Genomic DNA, 6,082 nt, shown 5'->3' with positions numbered 1-6,082 from the left:
TTTTTTTTTTTTTTTTTTTTTTTTTTTAGAAAGATTCATTTCCTAAAAATTCATATGTCTTCACTGGTTTTCACATGAACAACGGTTTCATACACCATTCCTTGTCTAACTAGAGACTTTAGTTAATTGTCTTATGATTTCATAAGTGACAGAATAATACATATTCTGTATTAATTTGTAAATAAGCATAATCATGCTGACTGAGGAGATTAAAACTTATCCTAAACTGTACACCAGCTAAAACCCACTTGTTCTTTTACGCAAGCTCGTTGCATGGTTAGTGATATTAGAAAATAAATGTCAAGATTATGAGGAAATATTTTATTTTGTCCTTATATTTTAAAAAGAATGAATGCCTGTCTGCTTCTGTGTATACTACTGAGCTGAGGCAGTACCTCAGTTGTACCGGAGATTGAAGTCAGGACCTTGTGCTTGCCGGGCAGGCGCTTATTCTACTGAGCTATCACCTTGGCCCAGAAACTTTCAAAGAAAAAGAAATAATATTAAAAGAAAGAAAATAGGGGCTGGTGAGATGGCTCAGTGGTCTAAAGCACCTACTTAGAACAAGCTTAGCAAAGCACAGGGACCGCGGTTCAATCCCCCAGCCAGCCAGCCCCGCCCCCTGGTGGGCTGAGCTGGCCACACACACAAATAAATAAATAAATACAATTTTAAAAAAATAAATAAATAAAAGAAAGAAAATAGTGATCCTTCTGCTTCCAGCCTCTCCACTGCTGAGATTACAGTTCTCGGTTGCCCTGGAGGCAGGTCTGGGGCAGCATGTGCTGCCGGGGATCGAACCCTGGCTTAGTCTGCTGAGCTGTCTGGCTGGCCCTAAAGGCTACGTTCTGCCTATGTGGCTCTGAATAAAATCAGTATAGCAAGACACTCACCTGAGTCCTGAGCTCTCAGCCAGAACCTCACTGCTTCACCTGTGGAAAATGGTTCACTGCTGTTTATTTCCATCCTAGCATCCTTCCACTTTTGCTTCACTGCATTTTACTTACTAGACTTTTGCATGCAATTCCTGCCATTATATAGTGTGACTCTGGAAGTTACCTTGACTTTGTGCCTTACGTCACTTTCTCTTCCTTTCTTCACTTGAATTGGTCTCCCTTCCTCCTCTAATTTCACCTCCACCCCAGTTTTTCTTCTTTTCCTGCTCCTATTTCTCTATTTTTATTTCTATTTTTAGTACTAGGAATTGAACCAGATCCTCCCGTGTGCTGCACAAGCATTCTAACACTGAGTGACATGCTCAACTCTGCCAGAACAAAAATTCTTGTCCTCAGAATCTTGCCATCAGTTGTTCAAGGAATTGTTCTTCTTGTTTAGCTCCTGTAATGCATGCAAGATGGAGTGTGTGTTCAAGAACTAGATTTCAGGATCTGTTGTACTGCCTTTCACTACTCAGCGTCTACCTACATTTCTAAACCTCGCATTACATTAATGGAGCTGTTGATGTGGAATTGTAGGAAGTTCCAACAAACCAAGCTATTAGAATTATAATAAGCTAGAGGTCATTCAGTGGAAGCATTGTAGAGCAGAGTCAGGTGACCTTGCAGACATTGTGCTGTATAATCATATTAGAGTTTACTGGATGAACTCAGAATACCAAATAAGAAAGGCCAGTACAGGCAAGGTAAGAAAGGTAGAGTGGCTGAAACAGACTTGAGCTCCCTAATCCCTCCCCTCCCCTCCCCCTGGGAAGGGACAGGATTAAGGAGGTTAATCCTTAATCCTGGATGGTTTCACCAGAGGGGAACCAGCAGCAGTGCACTGGCTCAACACAGACTGACTGCCCAAGATTGAAGCTGCCTGCACACCTTCAAGGAAAGTTGCTGCTGGCCTGTTAAAATATGAGGGCTCATGCTCAAGATATCCTTTTGGGAGCCACAGAGATCACCCTCATGACTTCTGTCTGTGCAGGCTTAGTGAACTGCACCAGAGCTTGGTCATTGACTGCTCTCTAAACACCACCAACTATAGAAAGTTTCCACCAACAGGTGGTAAAGATAGTGTCATTCACACAGTGTACAATGTGTAAATTACATATACTGTAGTAAATACAAAAATAGCACAGTACTACAGCCCAGATTCTGAAACAGAGAAACAAACATCAATGGGGCAACTAATAAAATCCTAGCAAAGCCTATGCTTTTCTTAATCCTGTATTCGTGTGTTCTTGTTAGTTAAGTCCTTAATTTGGATTTGCGTCATCATTATCCAAGAACTTCGCTTTACAAGATCCTGGATGAAATGTGTTTGAAAGTTGTATAATATTGATGCATCTTTTTTGGAGTCCAAAGCAGTTCTACAACAAAAAATAAAATACACATTCACGTGTAGTTTTATACTGGTAGATTCCTCATAAGCGTAACTTTAATTAAAGGAAAAAGTAACTGTGCACAAAATGCAATTTAAAACAGAAATGAGAGGAGGCTGCTACAGTGAAGGATCCTGATTCTATTCACTACCAGGGAAGCAATAAATCATTCTGACTGATGAATTAACAAACTATAATGTCTACCTTTTCTCTTCCCTTAACCAGAAAAAAAAAAAAAAATACAGCGAGTATAACAAAGACGCAAGTCAGAGGACTGTACAGTAATGTCAAATGTGGGGTGTGGTTATTTCTTGGCGCTGTATTTAAACTATAGAATTTTCACTGTGAAGTGGGAATTCTTCAGTAAGTTTTTCCTAATTTAGAAAGGTAATATAGTCTGATAAGAAATATATAATTTAAAAGAATTTTTAGCTTTACTGTTATTACAAGATAACCATTATTATCAAACGATTACATTTGCTGTAGACGATTGGTACATGGACAGAACACATTTCAAGTTCCTTCTTTTTACCCACTCCCTGCATTCTTCTTTGATTATTCCAACATCAGTTTTCTTTACAGGATCTTGTAAATTTAATTGTTATATATATGGATTGAAAATTAGACTAATAGGCCAAAGAACTTGTAAAATATGTAGGACAGTTGTACTAGACCAAGGTGCACTTTTAAATGCATTATGGCACTTGTATTACAATAACTTTTTTCTTTTTACCCATCATCTATATTATATAAATATATATATGCATATATGCATAATATAAACAATTATCTATAGTTTTATGTATGAGAAATCATATGATATTTATCCTAGTGTGTCTTAGTGACTTCACTTAACACTATGCTCTTAAAGTGAGTCTGTTTTTCTACAAATGACTCAAGGTTAGCCTTTTTGATGACAAACTATCACTGCATTATGTATAGAGGCAGTACCATAGTTTTTATCTGTTCATTTGGGCTTTGTCTGTGGAGCATCTGACAAAATATTTTTCTCCATCTGTGGGTTGTTTCTCCACGCTGTTAGTAGTTTAACTTAAGAAAATTTGAATGTCAAAACCTATGCAAGACTTATGGGGGCTTTGTTTTCATTATTCAAGAACCTTGAACATCTGTCTTGAAAGGTAGGACTCAGGGGTGCAGCCAGCACCCTCCTGTAGAGTAAATGTGCTCCATAGGTCTGTTTGGCTTGGCAAATTCGAGAGTCAATTGAACGATCAAAGAAGGTTGTCAAACTACAGAGCCTTAAAAACAACAAATGTGGAGATAACAAGAGGAGCAGGATGTGATTTAGAGGCATGTTGGTGATTTTTTACTTTTTAAATAAAATATAGTGATCTATTATTATAGGTCTAGGATATATTGTTCTAGAAAAACATACAGTGAAAAAATAATCAATAGCTTAAGGATTGGATATGTATTTATAACACATACAACTCTACAATGGAAAAAAAATCACATTCATTGTCATCAAGAATTAATGTAAACTAAGGTCCAGTGAGATAGCTCAGCTGACTAAGCACCTGCTTTGGCAAGCGCAGGGACCAGGGTTTAATTCCTGGCACCACATGTCACGACGGCCCCTCCCCCAGGGCACGCTGAGCTGGTGACTGAGTCTGGGCATGGTGGTGCATGCCTGTAATCCCAGCACTGGGGAAGCTGAAGACAAGAGGATCACTATGACTCTGAGCTGTGTAGTGAGACCCTATACCAAAAACATAAATGTGGGGGGGAATAATTTAAACTAATTTCCTGGCATTGCCCATAATTGAGAAGTCTTTATTTGGAACAGCCAAGACTTATAGACATGAAATTTCATGAGATTTTTTAGCCCTCAGTGTTAGAGTGATCATGAACATTTTTTTTTTTACAAAAAGAGAGACTAGTTCAAAAATTTAGCGTCTTTAAAAACATTTAGCCCTGGTATCAAATATGTACATCTGTGGCTATACAATGAAAGTGAATATTCAAAACATTCTTTTATCATTACCTGTCAAATAAGAGTATCAAATCCTATCATACTGGGCTGGTGAGATGGCTCAGTGGTCTAAAGCACCTACTTAGAACAAGCTTAGCAAAGCACAGGGACCGCGGTTCAATCCCCCAGCACCACATGCCAGCCGGCCCGCCCCCTGGTGGGCTGAGCTGGACACACACACACACACACACACACACACACACACACACACACACACACACAAATAAATAAATAAATATCCTATCATACATGTTAGAAGACTTTCATGATAAAGAGCAGAAAATTTCACTCATTATTCACCAACTGTGTGCAGTGTAATGTTATATTTGCATAAGTACAAAACTGAACAGACTATAGATCTAGTTATTCAATGGAAAGGTAAAATAAACATAGCAATCATCACAAGATCAAAATAATAAGTACAATGAAACTAGAGGGATTAGCATCAAGTTTCTGAGACAAACATATTAATTGTATGATAGCTCGCATTCCAAATCTCATTCATCATCCTTTTCACAGAAATATTACTTGAACATATGGTGATGAGAAGAAAGGAATGTATAGTGAACATTAAAGGCAAGATATACAAAACTGAAACACTACACAAACAGCATTACATGTAGCTACAAAAGGACTTTGGTAAGCTAGACAGATTGGAAAATGTTCGTGTCTCATATTTATGGATTTTATCATCTTAAATTAATAATTTACCCTTTTAATCTCCAAAAGGGATATGATGACCATAGCACTTGGTTTTAGAGAAAATGAGAAAGTGAGTAGAAAGTTCCTTGTGCATATTATTATTGCTATTACTTTCATTGCTTTTTTTTCTGGTATTGGGAATATACTAATTTAATCCGTGTTCAGGATTTATTAACCTATTAACCTAGTAAATAAATCAAGTACCAAATGGTTTATTATGCAAAATTACAATGATAGAGATATAGATTAAATGTTTCCTAAGACAAGTAAAAAAATATGAATTATTAGTTTTAGCCATGGAATATCGCATGAAGAAATGATCATATCTGAGCTAGACCTTGAATGTTAATGGGGTTCTTCTGAAGAAGATTATCCTAAGCACAGAGAATAGAGTGTGAAAAAGAAATGTGAAATGGTTGCTACAGCAAGATATAAGGCTGGATATGAAAGTAACAAGTATTATGGAGATTGTGGTGGCTTTTGGAAATCTTGCTAAATCTGATAGTATTCTACAGGCAGTCAGTGTCTAAAAACCAGACATTTCTGCCTTTGAACAACAGTGACACAACTAAATATAAGTTCTCTTTTTATCACAGAGCAGCAACAGTAGTAGGGTTATGAGTGATGGGAAGGAAAAAGAATGTGAGAAACACTTCAGACATTATTTCATGGATCAGAAAGAGAGATGATGAGGCACTTCTCTCAGAAAATGGTTTTGGGAAAGCAAACAATGTGACAGAGCCAACACAGTTTGATGTTACAGCTCTATTTAGGCAATGTCAGTGCAATGGAATCTGATGCTTTCAAAATCATGCCATTTTCAGGAAAAGAGTCAAACAGTGATTATGCTAAGTGTGGTTGGATGAATTTGGGTGAATGAAGTAATGACATGAAAATATTATTTTAGTAAATAGATACATATCTATAAATTATACTCATATTTTTTTTCTGTACAAATGGCAAAGGTGAACTCAAGCAATTTAAAATAAGCCAGAGAACCTTAAATAAAAAAGGAATTATACTAAGATGAAGAAAGATTGAGTTGCAGTTTTCTATGGAAA

The sequence above is a fragment of the Octodon degus genome, unplaced genomic scaffold (genome assembly GCF_000260255.1).
Source record: "Octodon degus isolate 3935 unplaced genomic scaffold, OctDeg1.0 scaffold00056, whole genome shotgun sequence".
NCBI classification, from domain to species: Eukaryota; Metazoa; Chordata; class Mammalia; order Rodentia; family Octodontidae; genus Octodon; species Octodon degus.
The sequence above is the reverse complement of the archived record's forward strand: the minus strand, read 5'-3'. Positions refer to the sequence as shown.